The following is a 24,146-nucleotide window of genomic DNA, read 5'->3' as shown; positions in this document are numbered from 1 at the left end:
TTTCTTTGAGACCACTGCTCCTACCACCTTGTCAATGATGAAACGGCCTCCAGGGATGCGCTGCAGTAAACACCGCAAATAACATAACATCCTCATCCTTGGACAAAATGTTTTAACCTTTTATTAAGAAATACAAACAATACACAATAGAGATTCATTAATGTAAATCATGAAACTTGCCTTTTGAGGAGGACAACGTAAATGTCTCATGACATATATTGATATTTCTCAAGAGGACTGCAACACCACTTCCACTCATAAAAAATGAGATTGTAAAATACATTTGTTCATTTTTCACTTGTAAATGTAGATATTAAATGTAAAACATCTGGGCTGAAGGCTTTCCTTTTTTAGAGACTAGAGGCTGGCCTGTCAGAAAGATGGATCGCTATGCTGGTGGTCATTAATTAATTTCCTGGTCTACAAGCTACATCAGTCCTTTCCTCCTCTAATTCAGATGTCTTTCAGCTCCTCCATGGAGGAGCACAACTTTTACAGAGACACGATGTCCAGGCTTAACATTTGATGTTGTTGTGATGTTCTGACATTGAAAGTTTCCTGTGACCTCCACACAGAGAGGTCAGTGGATTCAAACTCTGGACTTTCTTTTTGTGAGGCTGCAATGCTGACCACTGCCTATAACGCCTTTACATTTCTATCCAATGTAGAAAAGTGTGATTATCTAATTATGTCCTATAATATTTGGTTATTATGTGGGTTCAGTAGAGCCACCATTCACCTGGCAAAGTTATGAGGTCAGGACCTCCAACACAATATCTCCATTTAGTTCCAATCATGTGGAATGAATTGTAGATGTTCAAGAAGTATCTGTCTACTCCGCATACTGTATATTCATGGTGTACGGCAGAAATGCCAAATGCTGTTTTCAGAGAGGATAGCAACATTTTAGCCTTATCCTGGGGACATTTGGTTAGCCCATGACCTTTGTGAGAACAAGGAGAGTGAATGGAGACTTCACAGATGACAGGAGCAGCCTTTTCTAAAGGTTAACACGAACACGTTTTCTCAGGGATAGTTTTTATGGAGTTCAGTCCTGCTTTAGAAGAATCTCTCTTAAATGCCAGCAGAAGAACAAAACATGCCTTTTTTGTGCAAAAGGACAAACAGAAATTTTCCCACATAAACAAGCAAATTTGTACCACAAGGGCCTGAACAAGACTGCATTTTAACAGTGGAGCCACTACAAAGCTTTCCTTCACGTCTAAATGGTTCCCACAAGCGCTGCCAGCTATTATCACTGCATTGCATTTCAGATATTCCCACCAGTAAGAATTTACAGCCACTTATTATAATGACTGCAGAATAGTTTATTACTCATATGGGGTCAGAAATCAAACTACTGGAAATTTCAATATTGTTGGCCAATACACAGAAGGGATGTTTTATGAAGAAACTGATCATTCTCTGCTGAACTGGCACTGAAGAGGGAGACCGGCACTGTGGATTTTTTTAAAAACAGAAGGATTAACTGGAATATACAGCAAATAAACATCAAAACCTTTAGTTTTTATTTGTATTTGTAATATGAAGTAGGGGCACAAACTAAGCGCTGGTCCCTTGGATGAGACAAGTACAACACTACCATCTAGTGCATGGATGCATGCAGAGTAGCTATTAAAAGCAGCGCTTTTGGCTTTTTAATGATGACCAGTAGATGGTGCTTTGACCTCAAGATTAGCAGCTTCAACCAGAGGATGCTTCTGGGAAGACATACAGCACTGATTTTCCTGGTTGTAGACTAAATGCATAGTTTATCTAAGAATTTTTTTCTGATACTAAATATGAAGATATGCATTAATCAAGCAGAGCATTGCTTAGCCATATCTGCTGCATGTCTGAAAAACTAACCCTTCTCATCTCAGGCTCTCAGATTATTATTAGTAGTAACACCTGAAATGATGAGGTAAGGTAGGTTAGATCCAGCTCTTTCAAGAACCTTCTAAGACACATCTTTACATGTTGGTTACATCTGACTAACAACTGAAAATCAGCCATATCAGATGTGGATATTTAAGAATAAATTGCACAGGTGCCCCTTAAGATTCATTGTGTATCCTGAAAAACAGAAAATGGCTTTCTCACCCATTAAGTGCATTATTTAATTTTTAACCTCCTAGGACCTGGCGTCTACATATGCGGACATCACATTTTGGGTTATTTAGACCAAAACACTACATTTTGCTCTACAAGGGCCTGATGTCCACTTATGAGGACATTATACTGCCACTGATCTATCAACATTTTATACGAATATCCTCATATGTGGCTCTCATTTTTCTTATAAACAAAAATCAGATTAAAAAAAATCAATCTGGTAATTCTTTGTTTTTACATTCACTGGGTCCCACTATGCCCAAATATCAAAGAGAAATTAAAAATGTATGCCATGGAAGAGCTCGGGTCTTGGGAGGTTAATGTTTTTCCTAATGTTCTACCTGAAGTATAAGATAAATAAGGATTATTTTGAACTTGACTCATGCAAAGCTACTCTAAAAGAGCCCAAGAATAGAAATCATAAGTGGTAAATAAGCTTCATAGTCCCCCTTTAAATAGTAGCCTCATTCTTCAGATTCGGTATTTACATAATGCCATTACTCACAGTTTGAGTATTTTTATGTCTGAAGTTATGGAAATATCTTCAGAACGTTTTGGTTATGCTGAATAAGCACAGCACTTTTTCATTCATTCATTCATTTTTCAAAGTTCTCTAAAAGTACACAATGATTTCCAGAGAAATTGAAACATTTACCCACATGTGTTACACAACCTTGCAATACAAACACTTCCCACCCCCACCATAAATTAGTGGTTTGATCTTTCTGGTAGCATCTAAATCACGTGAACAGCAGATATGCTTCTGATTCATTTTCAGTGATTTTCTGTTATTTGTATCTATATATGGACTTTGTCAATCTTAGTTTTTCACAAATGTCCCACGAATGTCTAAACTGAATGATGCCATGTGGTGTACTGATAGCTGCTAGAGTCAATAATGTCAATAGTGCAAAGATTTCCAGGCTCATCAGAACTCCTGATATAATGGGGCTGCAATCCTGTTGCAGGGTTGAATGCGTTTTACATTTTCTAAAATATTTCATTGGTTTTATTAAATGCATATATTCAGTTATTAATAGGAATGGTGGAAGTTGTTTTACAATAACAATCCTGAAAACAGCGAATTTCCTAAAAAACAAACTAACAGATGAACAAAAACCTAACTGTACACTCACTTCATTAGGTACACCTGTTGGACTGCTTGTTAACAGAGACATTGTTGGTGTTAGGCAGGTACCAGGTTGAGTATCTGACCGTCTTATCTACTGGGATTATTCTGGACGACCACCACTAAGGTGAAAATAAGTGTGATGATACCAGAGGTCAGAGGATATTTAAGCTGACTGGATGTCTACAGTAATTCAAATAATAACATTTTACAACCAACGTTTGCACAGGAATAGACAACACGTTGAACCTTGAGGCAGATGGGCTACAGCAGCAGAAGAGTAGCTACATCAGGTGTTACTCCTGTCAGCCAAGAACAGGAACCTGAGGCCACAGTTCACACGAATCATTCCAACTGAAGACTGGAAAACATTCCCTGATTTGATGACTCTCAATTCCTGATGCAACATTCAGATGGTATGGGTTGGATATTTTCTTGACACACTTTGGCCCCTCAGTACCGACTGATCATTCTTTAAACACCACAGTCTACCGGAGCATTGCTGCTGACAATATAAAGCCCTTTGTGAACACAGTGTAGTCATATTCTATTTGCTACTTCCAGCAGGATAGCATGCCATGTCACAAAGTTCAAATGATCTCAGGCTGGTTTCTTAAACATGGCCTCTACGGGCACTAGATATACATCCAACAGAGCATCTTTGGGATGTGATGAAACGGGAAAGTCACATCAAGGCTGTGCAGTCAACAAATCCACAGCAACTGTGTGATATTGTGTGACACTACCGTGTCAACATGGACCAAAATCTCTGAGATCCTTAGTCCTTAAAGAGATACAGTGGGGCAAAAAAGTATTTAGTCAGCCACCGATTGTGCAAGTTCCCCCACTTAAAATGATGACAGAGGTCAGTAATTTGCACTAGAGGTACACTTCAACTGTGAGAGACAAAATGTGAAAAAAAAATCCATGAATTCACATGGTAGGATTTGTAAAGAATTTATTCGTAAATCAGGGTGGAAAATAAGTATTTGGTCACCTCAAACAAGGAAAATCTCTGGCTCTCACAGACCTGTAACGTCTTCTTTAAGAAGCTTTTCTGTCCCCCACTCGTTACCTGTATGAATGGCACCTGTTTGAACTCATCATCTGTATAAAAGACACCTGTCCACAGCCTCAAACAGTCAGACTCCAAACTCCGCCATGGCCAAGACCAAAGAGCTTTCGAAGGACACCAGGAAAAGTATTGTAGACCTGCACCAGACTGGGAAGAGTGAATCTACAATAGGCAAGCAGCTTGGTGTGAAAAAATCAACTGTGGGAGCAATCATCAGAAAATGGAAGACATACAAGACCACTGATAATCTCCCCCGATCTGGGGCTCCACGCAAGATCTCATCCCGTGGGGTCAAAATGATCATGAGAACGGTGAGCAAAGATCCCAGAACCACACGGGGGGACCTGGTGAATGACCTGCAGAGAGCTGGGACCAAAGTAACAAAGGTCACCATCAGTAACACACTACAACGGCAGGGAATCAAATCCCGCAGTGCCAGACGTGTTCCGCTGCTGAAGCCAGTGCATGTCCAGGCCCGTCTGAAGTTTGCCAGAGAGCACATGGATGATACAGCAGAGGATTGGGAGAATGTCATGTGGTCAGATGAAACCAAAGTAGAACTTTTTGGTATAAACTCAACTCGTCGTGTTTGGAGGAAGAAGAATACTGAGTTGCATCCCAAGAACACCATACCTACTGTGAAGCATGGGGGTGGAAACATCATGCTATGGGGCTGTTTTTTTGCCAAGGGGACAGGACGACTGATCCGTGTTAAGGACAGAATGAATGGGGCCATGTATCGTGAGATTTTGAGCCAAAACCTCCTTCCATCAGTGAGAACTTTGAAGATGAAACGAGGCTGGGTCTTCCAATATGACAATGATCCACAACACACCGCCCGGGCAACAAAGGAGTGGCTCCGTAAGAAGCATTTGAAAGTCCTGGAGTGGCCTAGCCAGTCTCCAGACCTCAACCCCATAGAAAATCTGTGGCGGGAGTTGAAAGTCCGTGTTGCTCGGCGAGAGCCCCAAAACATCACTGCTCTCGAGAAGATCTGCATGGAGGAATGGGCCAAAATACCAGCTACTGTGTGTGCAAACCTGGTAAAGACCTATAGTAAACGTTTGACCTCTGTTATTGCCAACAAAGGTTATGTTACAAAGTACTGAGTTGTATTTTTGTTATTGACCAAATACTTATTTTCCACCCTGATTTACGAATAAATTCTTTACAAATCCTACCATGTGGATTCATGGATTTTTTTTTTTCACATTCTGTCTCTCACAGTTGAAGTGTACCTCTGGTGCAAATTACTGACCTCTGTCATCATTTTAGGTGGGGGAACTTGCACAATCGGTGGCTGACTAAATACTTTTTTGCCCCACTGTATGTTGTCTCATGTGCCCTCAAAGTTAGAATATTTCTACTATTTTTCTAATTAAATAAATACAGTATGACTTCATTATGTGTTTAATTGTTCGTACTGAACCTGGAAATATTACATTTACACATTTTCTTATAATAATTATAATATGTGCAATGGACAGCTAAACTGGGATGCTGAGAATTACCAAAAGAACTTTGCTCTGATAGGGTTGAATTAAAGTGTGAAATGTTTCAGAAAATATTGTATAGTAATTACCAACATCTGGATGTTAAGAAGGGAAAATGTGTTCTCTCAAACATCACATTAAAAACAAATACTCGGTAGGCCTTTGATTTGGGGGATTTAAGCTTTTCGTTGTCCACTGGTCGATTGTACACAGTCTTTACAATACTCAGAGTGCTTCCTGCATATTTACTGTGACAGTGAGATCTCTCTCTGTCAGCTGATGAGTGATGGGCTCACCACCGTCATCAGCCTGGTCCAACACATCCCATGGCCTTGGGTCGGTCTCCCCCTGCCCCATCCCACACTCTTCCTGTTAACCATCCCAACTTTATTGACATTACAGGAATCACTAATGAAGCGCTGTCTGTTTCTTAGCTCACAGTGTCTGCCTGTTACAGGGAACGGCACACACACTGGCATGTTTGTGCATGCATATATATACACACATATATATATATATATACTGTACATGCCCATCCCCCACTATTCAAATCCACACTTTTTCCTGTATGTGCAGCCTTGAGCATCATGTCCACCGAGTGGCATACGGGAAAAATCTAATAATGGTAGACACGGAGGTGTGTGCATCTGTAACTGGAAGTCAGGGGTGTTACTATGAATTCCTGGACCACTGAGCAAATGTGATACTTTCTTTATAAGAAATACTACTTAATCTTTATAATAACAATGCATCTTTTTTAGGTCTTTTGCTGTTTTTGCGTCACTGTTTGAAAAGATATAATTCAGTTTCTGCTGACTGTTGCATGGCTTCATCAGCTAATGGCTTTACAGCAGCACAAGATTTAGGAGAACTCTGTGCTTGAACTATAACCCTCTGTGGTACTGTTTCACCATCTTCTGCTTGCAAGAACGGCATCCTTGTAAATTAGCTCTTCTCTTTGTGCTGCTTTTCTAAGTCTACATTCTTGTGTTGTGGACAGGATCCCCTGTCTGTGTCTTAGGACTACTTCCCAAATTAGTTCACCTATTCACGCAGGCATGCATCTGGAAACTTCGCAGCCCAGAGAGCAACTGATACATATGAATGAGTCAAGCAGGTCAGGACAGAAGGTTGATGTAGTTGCTGTGGGGTTTTTTTAAAAAGGGGGGAAAAAGTGCAAGAACCCTGAAATAAAGACCCCTGGTACAAGCCTGTGGAGGGCCCCTTACTGTGCAGAGCAGTCCTAGCAGATTGAGCCCATGCTTATGCTAAAGTCCTCACCCCGCTTTCCCCAGCCCATCCTCCAAAAAACTCTGACCGCCAAAAGCCTGATTGGTAGTCCTGCTCACCCAATGAGAGCTCTTGTATAGAGGTCTCTCCATGACAAAGGCTCACTGAATGTCCCTTTCCCAATAAATCAGGAGGACATTAACAAATATGTGCCTTGTTAAGAAAAGAGCACAACAGCTCCTTTCCCTGTAGGGATCTTTAACACTGATAGAATACAGGTTTGATTAGCAAAGTTAATTACGCAGTGATGGCCGAGAACCATCTCCTGCTGAGGGCGGCATTGGAAAACATCTCAGAGCTTAGAACTAATCTAATGTGATTATAGATTGCTGTAACAGTGTAAGAGTTAAAAACAGATACTTGAAATCATTATGTAGAATATATAAACAAAGCATCATACAGTTCAATAAGCATAAATAAAATAAAGACACGACTGCGCTACACATAGGTCAAGCTGTTGCATTAACAGCCTACATTAACAGCAAGTGCTGGTAAATAATAAATGAAATCTCTAATCATAAATCTGAATGCATCAGGAACTCAAATGAAATGTTATAGTCGATTATCGTATATCAAAATTTAAAATAACTCTGCGCAGTGCATGCGGAGAAATGATCTCAGCTCGGGGAGTTAAATGAAGAGCAGCTGGCGGGTGAAGGTTAAAGAGTAAGCTGCTGGTATGAGTGCCAGCTTTTCCAGATCCTCTGAAGGGACCAGGAGTTTACTGTAAACAGTGGGATGTTTCAAGCTTTCCTCAATTCCCCCATATGGAAATGGGACATACCTTGAGGGCTTTGTTCTCCACCAGGAGCATCAACAGAGCTCTCACAGTGTTAAAGGAGAGACTGCCAAACATTTCATATTCATGGGAGACAATTACCTCCATATGAATGGAATAATTGAGGATTAAGCTGCTATCTGTAGTATGTGTGAGTGTTTCAGGCCCTCAGGCACAGGTAATCACCATCAGCCACTCAAACAGAGGTTCTGTCTTATCTGTCAGTGGAAAGGAAGGTGTGTATGTGTGGGCTCTACCTGCGTGCTAGCAAGTTAGCAAGACAAATGCTAAACTGGTTATTTCTCTTGCATGTTTTCATTTTGAATAGGAAGCATGATTCCTGAAGAAAATAAATATTTTGAATATGACTTTGTGACTGAAATAAACCAAAGCCTCTGAACTGAGTTGGTGCTAGCGCGGGTGCTTCTAAAAGGGAAGCTCTTTCCTTTTGTTATCAAGCCACCCAGAAGCACACCAGCTCCACTGGTCTTCAGAAGCCAGGGGTACTTGAGTGTGTGGCTTCTTAACCCTTGAAGAGGATCCTTCTGCCCAGCTCATCCCACTAATTACCTTCTAGCCATACTGTAAATGGGCCACTCCTGATAATAAGCCTGAGCTTCATTAATGAAGGAAATGGTAGTATTTCAATGAAAATGACAGGCTGGACCAAAAGGCCTTAGTTTGACAAGTTTTGGTAACAGTTCCCAAGATGCATTTGGTGAGCTAAGATCAATGCACATCTTAGATTGCAAGTGTGCTTCGTGTTACAGTGTGAGAAAACAGTAAGCACTGCTTTGTGCATGCATCTACAAAAAGACACTTAGCACTGATAGTGTAATAAAAATAGGTCAGTTTAGTAGTTTAGAGTTTGTGATTCTGAGGCTTTGGATAAGCGGTTAAGGAAATGAGTGAATGAGATGAGATCATCACAAAAAAAGGACAAATGAGTAGTTTTGTGTGCACATTCAAAGGGATATTTTTAAATTCAAACAGGTCTTTTGTTTTTCTCATTGTGCTGTGTAGACTTTTAGCTGATTTTAAAACAATACAATACGCACTTATTTAAAATAATATAACTGTAAATGTAGTTTGGGAATACTAAAACAAACACTTTAAACGATGAGTCTTCTTTTCTCATTGTCCTCGTCCAGTAAAAGAAGAAAAGTCAGTTTTTTTTATTTACTACGTATTTACTAAGAATTTTAGGTATTTTTCACTCGTGAGAAATAAATTTGCACACTGTTAATTTCTGTCTTTTTGAGAGATTTGCTGATGAAGACTGAAATGTATGACATCACTGCCATTTTTTTATATATTTATTCATTATTGGTGCAAAAAACCCTAAACAAACAAAAATACACAAGCTGCAGGTTTCTTTCCCTTTATTTCCTCTCTGATTTTAATCATTCTGCAGGCCACACACACACACACACACACACCTCTTCTTCTTACAGCGATCAGGTTCTTGAGACACAGCTGCTAACAGAGCAATGCCCTCACTTCTGTGGACCCACATGCACGCACACATACACACATAAACACAATACAGCGGTGTTTGCACTGTAATTGCCGCAACACTGTCTTTGTCTGTACCATAATCCCATGGATCTCATTGTTGGCCATACGTGCCTGCTCCTTCATTACTGCCGGTGCTCACCCTCCTCCTCATGCCCTGAACCGCCACCCCCCTAGACCCCTCCAAAAGCTCCAAAAGGCTGTCTTTCTTTCGCCCCACACACAAGAGAAGTGTGCTTTGCCACAAAGGGACTAAGCAGAGGCACAATTAGCCCTGTGACAGTAAGCCCTGCCATGGGCCAGGAAGCATGGCCCACAATGGGCCAAACTTTTATACGACATCTTAATGCAAACACTGGAGTGTGCTGCCCCGTGCCTCTGTGTTTAGAGGCCGGCCACTCTCATCACAGGTCTTTTGTCACTGAGAAACAAGTGGTCATTTATTTCATTTATTAGTTACCCATTAATTGAGGAGGTACGGTGTTTCTATTGAGGCACTGAGGGAGGTGGTGTCATGCAAGGTGGATGAGAAAAAGAAATCATCAGTGGGCTGAGCCTTTAATTGAATCCCATGCCAGTCATTTAGAGATTGCTCCGTCAATGATTATATGGGGATCAATACAGCGAGGGCGACTGCTGCTTAAGATGAGATGAGCTCCCGGCCCTCGCTCCATCAACCAGAGTGAGAAATCAAGCTCGCAACTCTCGATCTTGCTTACAGAAACTCCGACAACAGCCTCACACACACACACATCTGGTGCTGGCCTTGTTTGTGCTGCTGAGCTCTTCCAACAGGTTTCCATCCCTGCTCCGTCTCTGCACTGCAGGCCCCACATTAATGATCGGCAGGCTTAAATAAACCCTCAGTGGTTGTTCTCTATCGATCAGGTGATCTGGCTATCAGATAAACTAACAGATCTATGAAGGACTCGCGCTGTAATTGAGTTGCTGTGGGAGTGTGCCTGTGCTCTGGTTTGCAGGCACATTTGTATACGCCCCAGGTATGCTCCATGTAGGATTATCATCATCATTTAGACACACAGTGTTGCTTTTTTTTTTTGCATGTGTTTTTCAAACTCTCAGCCCAAATGGGAGATGTTTTCCCCGTGCTAATTATCAGTTGTAAAGCAGATTGTGATTGTGGTTGTTGGTTTTCGTCCCAGAGGGGGATCAGTATTCATCCTGTCCATTGCACTGTGTGATTAGAAAGACTGGGGGGGAGGGGATTGAGACGTGTGGATTGAGATGTTAAACCAATTAATGCTAAGAACAGAAATAGCAAGCACATAGGTCACTTCACTTCGCTTTGGTCATTTCGTTGCATTTGAAAGATCTTAAAAATCATGGAGACACATGTGCTGGAAGGCTGGATGCAGAGGCCTGGGCTTAAATCTGTCCTCAGGCTATTTACTGTGTGTCTTCTCATGGTTTCTCTGTTCTAATGCAATAAAGACTAAAAAAAAGCTGCCAAAACTTAGAAGGGATGCTAATTAAATTAAACAAGTTTATGTGTCTGGGTATGTGCATCCCACTTGTGCATGTGCGTGCACCTGTGCTTCCCCGTCCACCTCTGAATACCTGTCAGCTTCCTCACCACACACATCAAAACCGCCTCTCAGCTCAGAGACTCGTCTCAAGGCAGAGACATGTTACAGGACAACAACAGTCACAGTTAATGGATGCTCGGTCTGGGAGCTGCCTTCATTATGTGTGTGTTTGTCACAGGAGTTGAAGGGACAGTGTAATGGTCAGGTTTAAAAATAATGGGGCACAGGGGGATAGGAGCACCTGAGTGAAGCCCATTGCTCACATGTTACACTCATAAGCATGATCCTATAAGCACAAATGATATGAATGGAAGAACCAACCCTTTAAAGTTTAATTAGAAATTTAAATAACTTAAATATAATAATATCTTATGCACAGTAAACAGTATGTCTCCTTGTACGTTGAAGCTAATGTTCAGCTGTCCAAATTAGCAAAGTCAAGCATGTTTCTTTCAAAGCAAAACAAATGAAGGATATTTGTGTGACAAAGTTCATAACCTCCCTTTTAAAATAACCAGCAGGAGGCCTGTTCGAATGACCTGACACGCACATCTGTAGCAACAGCGAGAATCCATAGATTCAGATGGGCTGTGATTCTAAATCAGTGCATGGAGCCCATTAGAGTTTCTTCCAGCCTTTCTCTTCCCCTGCTCCAGACAGCAGCGACGGCTTTTAAAAATCATCACTCACAGCTGCTGCTGTAAATCTGGCGGGCCTCAGCAATCCGGCAAGAAAACCGAATGAGATCATCCTTTTTCTTTCACGTGGCGCTTCTGTTGCAGCGGTGAAATGTCGAGGAGGAGGAGGACGATGATGATATGGGTGATTATTGGCGATTTCCTCGGCTGTGTGTATCTTTAGGAAGAGGAGGGGTGTGTTGTCCTTTGTCTTGTTTATGCACACGTGTTTTTACACTTAGGAGGGTCTGCTCAAGGCGGGATGAATTGTCTGTCCTCGGGTTACTGTTTGGATCGCTTGGTTGATTGTATTTCAGCTGTTGATTAACTAAGGTCGGATTAATGTGAAAGCTATTTCTGGCAAAACAAACAGTGATGACTGTAACTCTGTCATTGCTCAGCCACTGTCTTTATAAATCGGTGCTTTATAAATGAAGCACTTAAGCTCTCTATCTCTCTTCAAGGCAAGCCCTATAGACCCCTGCTCTGCTTCTCTCCCCATCGCTATGTTCCCTCTTCCTTTAATTACTGTGTTCATGCTTGACGGGCACTGATGACTTGATTAAGCCTGCCGTGCACAGTTCCAGTCTCTACCCTGCTGATGAATGAGTCTAAAGCTTATTAACTTACTCATTCTGATCAATAAGGCGCTGGGCCTGAACACCGCAAGGACAGAAGGGAAACTCTTGTGCCGCTGACCCTCTTCACTGGCAGCTGAGATTAAATCAAATCAACACACATGATTAGCATGTGTAACCAATCTGGATGCTCTGGGGAGATAGTACAGAGTACAGGTGGATTTATTTCCTGGACTACTCTTAGTTGAGGAGGCTTCAGAGCTTTCTTCCTCTGAGTTTCTTCAAAAGTACAGAATTATTCATTTCTCTTGATTATAAGTCACTATAAAACCATTTAAATGAGGCATAAACTTAAAGAAGACCTTGACCTGGAGGGAGCCTGAATGCAAGGTTGAAATGAAACCTGCTCTACTCTATCTTTTTAAATCAACACTTTATTTTTTGTCTTGATTCACAACAATGTGGTTAATCCATCTGAAGATCCATAGACTTCATATAAAAGATAGATCTAGTACTTTTACGTCATCCATTGGTTTCTAGGCTGTTTTCAAGCCTTGAGTTCAGTGTTTTCTTTTCTTTTTTTTTAAAAGACAAGTGACCTTATTTGCGAGAAAAGGTGGACTCATAAATATGGTACCAATATGTTTTGGACCACCACAAAAAGAAAAAAATTCCATAAAAATTGTCACCTCATGCATTACCATGTCCCTCTGCTTGCTTGTCCTCAGGAGGCCTTCCCACAGTAGAAAGCAGAGGAAGGAAGGGTCACATCTAAACCCTTCTCCCCTGAGGAGGCCTTTCAGGTCCACCAGGACCTTTAGAGATGAGTGGCTCATCAGTGAAGCTAATTTGGCTTCCAATAAGCAGTCACTACTTTTCAGTGGTGAAGGTGACATCTCCAGTTGTTATCCACTGGTCATATCCCTGTCCCTGTCTGCAAAAAAAAAAAAAAATCATATTCAGAATGTTTTGGTGCCTGTGAATCGATCTTTTTATGGTAGGAGGTGCCATAATTGATGTTTTGCGGTCGGTGAGAAAAAAAAGAAAACACACACACACACAGCGAGAGAGAGAGACAAGAAGGCTGAAAGGTGCTTGATTTATTTTTCATGTCAAGAAAACAGATGCTTCCTGTTGCAGAGAACATGCAGATCATATGATAGCCACCCACTCCACCCTCCCTGCGATACGCCACCAAGTCTGAGAACTACCGCTGGTTTTGTTGGGGTCCTTAATGAACAGGACCTTGTAATGTAAGCTTCTGACTGTTAGCAGGCCTCGCTAAGCTAAACACTGGACTGACCTCTGTCTCCCCTCTGCTGGCTACTGTGTTTGACGCATGTATCAGAGTGTGAGGAGGAAGGTCTTCTGGGAAGAGCCCTTTAAGATGATACGAGCACCATTATTGCCGACTGCGGGTCGGCTCCATTTCAGACACATTGATCTGCTCCTGGAGCTCGCTGGGCGAGAGCTGAGGTGGAGCCTGAGAGACGGACCCAGAGTGGATATAAAATCATGCAATGAGGGCTACTAATGCCACATGCTTATCTTTGCTCAGACCTGTCATCGGTGTATCCCAAAAAATCCAAACAAATTAACTCTCCTCACACTTTCTGGAAAGAACAAAATGTCTGTATAGTTATTTCTTAAATAAAACAAAATTTGCAGATATATTTAAAAGGTCTTGAAACTTTTAGTTTTTTTATTGGTCCTCTGAAATGGCATTTTAACAGTGTCTGAAAGGTAGCTTAGTGAGGGTCTGGTAATCTCAGAGTAGAGAATAAATCAATGTTAAAGAAAACTTCTGCAGAAACATGCTGAGTCCTTTATTTGAGTACATTAAAAACGTCTTAAGATCACTTCATGAGTTTATGTATGTTGCAGTTGTCTGCTCCTCTCCTTTCAGTTTGAGACGTGGCTTAACTTCCTATCAGCCTCATATGTAAATATGAAGTCTTTCTAGAGGTGGAAAAACTACAGACATTTTTGACTTAAGTAGAAGTACAGATATATGTGTTAAAAAAATACACTAGAAAAAGTCATGAGCTTCAGCAGATGGGGGAACCCTAAGATCTGTTGCAGTTGCTCAGCGCAGGGAAAACACTACAACTTTTTAAAAAAATTCAAACGTGAGCTCCAACAGATTTTGTTTGTGTACAGACTTTGATCAGCTGACCTGCTGCTCTTGTGGATTTATACAACTGAATTCAACCTAAATCTGACCACGAGCACCACAGCCACTGTGCAACAGTCCAACACAGTGCTTTACTGTAAATTCACCACAGTACTCCAAGGCAACCTGTTTATCCTGCACAAAAAGTCCTTTCATGCAACATTTGAATAACACAAGGTTGGATGTTTCACAATATGAAAATACATAATTTATGAAAACATCATATATAGATTATAAATGGTAAAATTACATGTATTCTTTAAATCTGCAGTATATCAAGTGTCACTGATCAGATCTTACCTTTAAATATATCCCCTCTTCTTCCATCCCTTTCCCTCTTTCTTACATCTTTCTCCACCTCCGACTAAAACCGTTCTCGCCCTTATCTCTCCCTGTGAAATACAGCAGGTGGACCTTCAGCTACCAACACACTGTGCGACAGACTGCTCGCAAACAGTTTGTTTTACATTTGAAATAACGTTGCTCCCTTTATGCTAGCCCCTCGTCTGTAGCGCTAGCTTAATGCTAAAGTACCACAACTTGCTCTGGTCCACTTTAACTCCTATAAAGCCATAAATTATACAGTAGAACCTAAAGTAATAAGCCTGGTAAATGTAAGGAGTACAAAGTACAGATATTTGTGTTTAAATGTAGGGAGTAAAAAGTTGTCAGAAATACCAAAGTACAGATACCTGAAAACGCTATTTAAGTACAGTAAAAAATATACTTGTACTTCATTACTTCCCTCCTCTTGTCTTTTCTCTTCCTAGCACTGCTCAATGCATGATAATTATTGTATACTTATTTTCTTGTCTGTACCACAGATTAGTAAAGCCACAATTCCCATAGTGTGTGTGATAACTCAATTATCTGATGACACCTAGTATCACACTGGCATTGTTTCCAGTCTGTGATGTGTGTTTTCAGGATTATGCCATCTCCCCTGCCTTTGGTGCCACCTTTTTTTGTACAGCTAAGCTGACTCCCATCTGCAATTAAGAGTGCTTAGGGCCAGAGAAAGGTGAGCCCTAATGCCAGAGAGCTTTGGTGGTTTTGCAGCTAGTGAGCTGTGTGCATGGTGGTTGATTGCTCCTGCTCTGTGGAAATGAATGTTTTAGTAGGGGAGACCGGGGATAGTTGTAACATTTTTGACATTTCTGTCTGTAAATTGGAGCTCTTTTAAGGTAGTGGATTCAAAATGTAATGCAAAGTATTTACATGTCTCTGCTATTAAATAGTGCAGCTATTTTCTCTGCAGCACAATTACCCATTGCATGGTATAGTCTCAAACACAAAGAGTGTTACAATTAACCCCATAGTCTGGGTTAGTTGTAACATATCCTGGGGTAAAATGTAACACAATGAAATAAGGGTACTAACAAAATATTAACATGTAACCTTTGTTTATTCAACACATGAATGCACTTACATCCATTTATGTAGCTGTGTGTGTGTGTGTGACAGAATGCAGAAATCTAGCTTTTGAACATATTCCAACCCCCCAAAAAAGACAAGTTATGGAATTTTCTGCAACTGAATATTTCATTAATTTTGGTTGGTCTTCCTTGAGTTTGGCCTCATTGGCTCAGTGGGCATTATAACCTACAACTCTTGCACCAATTTTGAACATAACAACGAAGCTGAAAAAATTTAGTTGTTCACCAGCATCGCAATTCCATTACTTTTTATCATGGCTTACCTTGGTGTGGTTTGCAAAGTGCTTCAGAAAGATGAGGAAATCTGTTTCTTGCACCCATCCTGATTTATTTCCACTACCAGTACTTCCTACTGGTCCATCTCTGACACAGTGGTCTGCATAATATATGTGTGGGAACACAAACAGTGGAGGAATTGTGTTGCCAATGGCATTAACCGCATATACAAAAGCGACCAGTGAACCTCTCTCTGCTGATGTCGTTGCCCCAACTTGTTTAATATAAGTTAAAGTAATAGTGTGGTAAGTTGTAACATCTGCATTATTGTTACAACTGACCCAGACTGTTGCTGTTACAACTGACCCAGACTCCTATAGCCATGAACTAGCTAACATTACAGCCAACGGCTAAAACATTAGCACTAAAGACTTACACAGAATATATCCCCATAGACATACAAATAACATAATTTACGTTTGATGAGTTTAACTGCAAAGCAGATAATGCTATTAGAAATTGAAATAAAGTAGAAAAACGTCCTTTTTGGCATACAAATTACTTTTTTCCGTGTTAAAATGTCTGTGTTTGACAAAATGTGCTGATTTTTCACATGTGATAGCAGAACTGAATTGGGCATGCACAGGATGAGTCACATCATTTGAAACTTAGCCCTGATTGGAGAAATTGGAAGTGTTACAACTGACCCACGTTACAACTATCCCCGGTCTCCCCTAACTAACCCCTTTTTTTAACTTACTTTTCAGTTTATTGGCCAAAGCCTGGGTTTTGTTTTCCTTCTTTAAAAGTTGAAAGCGGCTTGTCTGTCTCTTTCAGTTTAGTTAGTAATAGGAACATTAATAAAACCTTTTAATTTATCCATTTTGCCCCCATGTCTCCTTTTTTTCAACCCGGACACCTTTTTTCCCTTTCCCTCATCCCTGGACCTTTTAAGGGAATGTAACAAAGGCTAAAACTCAAATTCAGCCTTTTTAAATTTCAAATGGTCTTCCTCAAACTGGTCATCTGTTTAATTTAAATAATACATTTATGTCCATTTCTTTTCTGTTCGTGACACTGAATATTTCTGGAATTTCTGGACATCTGGAAAAACTTCCTCTTTGCCCTTTATTTATCAGTTCATATGTGCATCCTGCCTCTTTTTGTAGCCCATCTTCCTTGAGCCTGAATTGAAATGATTTAATTTTGGGCATTATTTAAAATTTTAATTTAATGTCAGCTTAGCATAGATTTTTGTGTAGCAGCTCGTAAGTAAAAGCTCACTTTTTGCCTGCTTGTATTGTGTTGTGCTTTTCAGCCCTCAGTTGAAGTGATTTACAACTTGTAATTAGGATAATTTAAATTTAGTAAACTGTTTAGTAAAACAGATACAATAAAGATGTTTGGACACAGTTTTATATCTGGTATGTAGACACTATGCACCATTTCTTCACTTCACTCCAGAAGTGAAGAAAATTCTTGCAGACGTGTGCAGTTTTCTTCTGATGAATGCACATTAAGAGAGATATGGACTGGTCCTTACCGTATCCTGAGGCATTTTCTATGACTATTATCTCAGTCAATAAGAACATTGTCAATAATGTAGTCTGGGGTGTAAAGTTGTGTGGCGTGAGCCTATATGTGTTGCTGAATGCTTAATTAAAAATAAAACAAACCAAGCAACAATTATTCAGTTGACTTCCTGAATTGTAAACACTGTGAGGTAATAGATCATGCTTCAATGAGGACTGAAAACAAAGGACGGCAATGATTGCTACCGCTAATTAATTGGTCTGGTGTTACCAAATGAATCAATGAGCATCAGAAGATTGTCTGTGACCGAGATGAATCTCATGTGTTGGAGATTGTTAAAAAAAAGCATAAACAGATCAATGATGTTCTACTTTATAGGCTTAGATATAGCTTAGATATCCATTCTGACTGATGTTGGAGTGTGTGTGGGGCCGATGGGCCGCCTGGAAACCAGAGCCGTAACACTAGCCCATTTAGCATATGGCATTTTTACCACGGAGAGGTAAACACAGTGGGGAGGCCGAGAGAATAGTAAAACACACTGCTCAGGCCAGATCTCCCTGTGGACCCACACAGGGTGGACACACACAGAGGACACGGTCCAATGACACACTGAGGTCATTTTGCTCAGTGCAGAAAGCTTTACAGCACTTTGACTTTTTCTTAAGTTTTATCTTCTGACTTTTTTCTTGTTTTTGTTTTTTTTTTTTTTAAAGCAAACTATGTAACTACACACAGTGGTCCCTTCCTGCTCTTCAACGCCTTCCTGTCTGCTCTCCGGGTCACTACGCAGCACTAACGGATGCTGATATCAACTGTCAAACCTTAAACCCTAATGGGGCTTTTTTTTTAAAGTGACAATCTTAACAGATCAATGCAGTGCTTAGGAGTCAGGTTGCAAAAACTGTCAATGACCACATGTGAAGGATGAAAGAAACAAGAAGGGAAACAACATGAACCTGGAAGCAAATGACAGAGCCTGCCTTAGCCATCCCCAAAGACATGGAGGACACACGTGTGCATATATGCAGCTTTATTTAGAGCGTCTGTTGCAGTAATGACTACGCAGCCTTCCTTTGTCTGCTAAGGAAAACTTCCTAAGGCAAGGCCTCTCCAGTAAAACTGCTGAAAGGGCTTAAAAGACCAGCAGGGTGTTAAGGACTTAGATGCCGGGAAGCAGCACTAAGGTGACGCTAGGCTAGAGTGAGGCCATAAAGGCCTGTTAGGGTACATTAGTTGGAGGAGAGGATCATAAGGCTACATGAATGTTTCAGCAGGACGGGGGCATTTGCCTTCCAAGCTCTACTGTCAAAAAGCCATCATGACTCAGTATTGGGGGTGGGGATGGACGACTGCGGCTCCAGGGCCAAGACGCTTTATTTTCCTGTGGCAGGGCACAGTCACAAACATTTGATAGACAATACACTTAGGAACACGCATGCACGGCGTGACCCGCAAAGCAGAAGCACATGTACTTTTAGCTGTGGTAGTGCACTCAGCAACCGCCTCGTCCTTTCATCTCCATCACTGTCAGCTCGCGCTCTGTTGAATCATTACCTCTGGTCTCCTGGATGAGCAGGTTTACGACCGTTTGGCCTCGGATTTGCCGATGTTTGGCACCAGTGCGAACCATCAGGTGCTTAAACAGTCATGTCAGTCTTGAGGTAGCTGCTAAACATCCACACCCTGGGGCCTTTTAGTTTCTTCTATCCTTTGACCTCACAGACCAGCGGGAGCTGACTGGGGTCACAGTAAATTGTTTCACAAACAATAGAAGCATAGTTAGAATTACAACATTTTTAAAGGCAAGGGAAGAGCATGATATTTACAGAGACTGTACTAGCTTCAGATGACCCTATCACAAATATGCACCTGGCGACAGTGGGAAGGAAAAACTCATTTTTACACCCTTTTGCTGTGTTCCCCAAGCTGTTCTGAGCAATTATTGCAGTTTAGTGCGGCGCACTGTCCTCCAAAGGGAGGCCGCTGCCATCAGTGAGTGCCATTACTATAGTGGGCTGTGTGTGGATGACGTTACAGTGCACATTACTGTAATGAGATGATCAATCTTATTCAATTCACCTGTCAGTGGTTTTAATTTTGTGGCCGTCCAGTGTACACTCACTGGTTATAGTAGATTGCACAGCTCACTCCTATGCTCTCGTGATAGTCAGTGGGAAAATCAATCACTGGCTGTCCTGTGTGGCTGGTGACTGTGCATTCTCAGGGAAAAACTGATGAAGGAAACAAGGAAGATGAGGAAAAGACAAGGGTGCTTATTAGCTAATCCACCCCAAGAGGAATGAAATCTCCCACTTCCTCCATGTTCACATCTTCTGTGCTCTTCAGTATTTGTAGAAAAGTGACACTGGTACAGTAAGCTATGTGTAAGACTGTCTCTAAATCTTTATCTCTCTTTCCTCCCCCAAGGAAGGATCCATTCCCCAAGATGTGACAGTAAAAGTGAGAACGTGAACTGAACTCTGGCACTTACTCTTTGTATACCATACGGGAGCGACACCCTCCAAGTGTTTATCTAAGTGGACAGCTTAGTCAGGATTAGCTGGACTAACGGCAAACATCTTTAGAGGCAGAGAGGTCACCTTGTCTGTGCATGGATGCGCATGTTTCAGGAGTACAGTGTCCATATGTTGTAAATCCTTCCCTCAGGAACACACAAAAAACCAAAACATTAAGGATGCCTGAAGTGCCTTAATGCATGTATGCACCAGAATGAAGAAAATACTCACCCCAGAAAAGACTCATGCACAACTGGGGGTCTAACAACATGAGGAAGCTCTTCCAAAGGAATTACATGGTCAGCGTGTGTCAGCGGAAAAAACAAACAAAAACAAAAAAACATATACAGTATTTACACCAGTTCTCATTGGATCAAATAACCTTAAAAAGGTTCTGAAGAAGTATTTCAATGCATGCACATCAGAGGCGTCACAAGAAAAGGTGGGATGATGTACTGTAGAAACAGAAGCAAAAGAAAGAGGGAGGGAGCAAGGGCAGTACAGTAACACTAAGTCCTCTCCTCACTAACCTACCACCAACTTCATCACCCGCAGGAATAACAGTTGGGCACGGACAAAAGCCTTGCGGCTAAAGACACTCAGATAGCACACAGAGAAAAACTTTTGTAAAGCGCAACGCATGGGGAGGAGAACTCTATAACACTTTCTAACATCCCGAATGACAATGCCACATGTCAGCCTACAAGAAGAATCACTGCTTTCGGCTTAGTTGCATATGAATTGACTCGAAAGAGAAGCCCTGCAATCCATCAGGGGTTAAATAGTTCAAACAGGATGGGTGGATATAAATAGATGGATTGATAGATAGGTACCAGAAGACTCAGATATAATGTATACAGTAGATTCTCATAGGTTGCTTTGTGAGTTGCTGGGGGTTATGTGAGGTGTGTGTTTGTAAGAGTGTGTGTCAGCAAATATGTTGCCCCATGGGACCACAGTGGAACCTCACACCAGCCCCCACAGGGAAGGATAAGGCCATCTGCCCACCCTACACACCAATCCCACCTAGAGGATACACACTCTCAGGAGCAATATGGAGGGGCTTTGCAGACAGTGTTTGATCTGCTTTCATCCAGCCAGCAGCATGCAGGATGCTGATCCTCTCTGTATGTCTTACTCCTCTACTGTCCACTGTCCCAGTGGAAATCACTGGCCGAAGAAAACATCTTCAACCTGAGGCATGAATGGCAGGACACAAGCTGATCAGCTTCATCTCTCAGCTGAGGGAACAGGAGGGGGTGGCATAGCTCAGTAGGTCTTTTCAAACTAAAATGACTTAAGTCTAATATTTCTTTGAAAGAAAGGGTCACACAGAGAATACCTTCTCTGAAAGGATGAACTAAATGTCAGAAAGCTGGGATTAAAAATGCAACAAAGTAGATTTAAAAGACTGAATTAACACATGCAAAAATCAAAAACAACTGCAGAGTCAGTGCCTACATGCAATTGAACAACATGAAACTAATAAAATTAATTAAAATTAAATTAAATGAAAGATGCATTACAGTCATTCGAAGTACAAGTGAAACAACAGATGATTGAGAAATAAACAAATCACTGAGAGAGGACCAGAATCTTTCCTCTGATTCTTCTTCGGACTCTCTGGACATGGTGATAAAGAACCTACTTTCAGCTGCTCCCTTATTCACAGGGGTCTCCACAGCAGGAAGCTGTACATGCTTGGTTTGGCTGAGTTTTTACACCAGACACCCTCCCTGACACGAATCCCTCTGGGTTTGAGCTTTCTCCCAGGACTGAACCAGGGATCTTTTGTTAGTTAATCAAATGGTCAAAACGCTACACCACAGAGCCGCTACGGTGACAAAGAGGAGAACTCTGTCTAAAGTGAGAACCATGATGAACAATGGATCACATCTCACTCGTGAAATACTAGTCGTCAGAGGTTACATTCAATTATTTATCTCGATTAATAATCTGGCAGATGGCTGCCCCTCCCTGACTGGTGTAGATGTTTCTTTCTGTTAAAAGGGAGTTTTTCCTTCCCACTCTCACCAAGTGCTTGCTCATGAGGGGGTCGTCAGAATGTTGGGGTTTTCTCTGTATTATTGCAGTGTCTTTACCTTACAATATAAAGCCCCTTGAACCTGTGACATGTGATTTAGCTCTATAGAAATAAAACTGAACTGTATATTGGCTAAGAGAGTTCAGGCAAGAGGTGGTACAGGAAGTCACCCTTGTCAGCTTTTTCTTTTGTGTATATTTTGTGCATAAATTGCATATTTTGACCGAAATGCAAAAGACAATCAGGTAAACGCTGGATGAAGGGGGCAGTAGCAATCAAAACGAAACTTTGACCATTTGTAAAGAACAAGAAGAAACATGTTTTAAAGTTCTCATGTATCTTTTTCATCAGTGAGTTGCTGTGTGGTTTGACGCAGGCTCAGGCACAGATGGACGCAGAGCTGCTGTGGTTGTATTTTAAGAGTCCACTCAGCTGAAGATCTGAGGCCTGTCTGGAGCAACGGCTAGCCTCGACATCAGACTACAGCACACACAAACACACATACACACTGACAGCTATTAGGCAATCGATAGAAGCTAATACATCAGAGCATTTGACTACTCAGCTCTGTATGAGAGAAGAGAAGAGAAGAGCTAATCATGAGTGTAAATGCATGATTAGCTCAATATTTGAATCATACCACTGAATGTTGCACTCTTACGGGTCGCATTTGAGTGTTACAGAGTATCAAAGTATTGAAACTGCTTTGTGGAATGTTATGCTCTATTGCTTCAACCTCAGAGGGAATTAACTGCCATAAAAACTCCACTCCTCCAATCATTAATATCACATTAATACAGAGATGAAGCCGATGAATTGCCCTTTAGAGGGCCCTGTTAGCTTGCCAGGAGGTTAAGTGTGAAATCAATCCACATAAACAACCTAAATAAAAATTCTTCCATGCTTTAGCGGTGAGTTCTAAATCAGCCAATCACAGAGGCGCTAGTAAAACCAGTCTTTTAGCACAGCATGCTAACAATCTCAGTATTTCAGCTCTGGCAGCTCATTCTCGCTTTTCTCCTTCTGTCTTTCTTTTTGTCTTTGTTTCTTGTCCCGTCCTTCTCCTCCACCCCTTTTGCTCCTGGAAGACCACAAAGGGGAGTATCTTGTCTTTTCACAGTGGGCCCATTCATGGTGGCTTGAGGGGTTGTATACGTGGGAGGGGCTAGTCCATTGAAGGTTGATCTAGACTTGCTCAAGCATCCATATTTTGGCTATTTGAAGGGAGAGGGAGGCTGTTAAACACTGAGTAAGGAGGTGACCCCTGACCCTGACGACTGCTGTCCATCCATTATAGAAAATAAACAGAGAGGCTGGAGTGATTGCTAATCTCTTTACTGCTCTTATCTCTGCAGACAACCCAGGAGGAAGTCTAATTTTCAGTCTTTAATTGCTCTGAGCTGATGGCAACTTTGAATGTCTAATTTGTTTTACTGGCACTTGTAAAATGTTGTGCTTCGTGATGTGTTTTCGCTCACTTTCTTCAGTGTCTTGCTTCATAGTTTTCCTCTTCTACGTTCTACTTGAACCTACCTTTGCAGTGTGATTGATATTACTCCTCCAAACAGTTTGAAGGATGGCAGCCAAGAGGTTAAAGGTGACATAACAGAGCACAGAGACAAAGACTGGACACTGTGTCATCTGTCAGACCTCATGCTGTTGCCACCACCACACTACCAATTGGGGCTTTCCTTAAATTAACCCTAAGACACAGACACAGACACAGACACACACACACACACAGACACACACACACACACACACACACACACACACACACACACACACACACACACACACACACACACACACACTTTTCTCTATCTATCCGATCTCAGGGGAACACATGTGGGACAGTTTGTGCCAGCATGAGGGCAGATGTCAGTCATGGCGACTGCCTTTGTGTGTGGAGAAATGACCCTTACTGCTTCATTTCATTGTCATTCATTTGGTCCTGTGGGGCTTGTTCATTTTTACTGTGAGCATGACGCATCCAATTCATCACGTGGCTTAAAAAAACAAAAAGCT

Source organism: Astatotilapia calliptera, chromosome 9 (assembly GCF_900246225.1).
Source record: "Astatotilapia calliptera chromosome 9, fAstCal1.2, whole genome shotgun sequence".
In the NCBI taxonomy this organism is placed as follows: Eukaryota; Metazoa; Chordata; class Actinopteri; order Cichliformes; family Cichlidae; genus Astatotilapia; species Astatotilapia calliptera.
Note: the sequence above shows the minus strand (reverse complement) of the source record.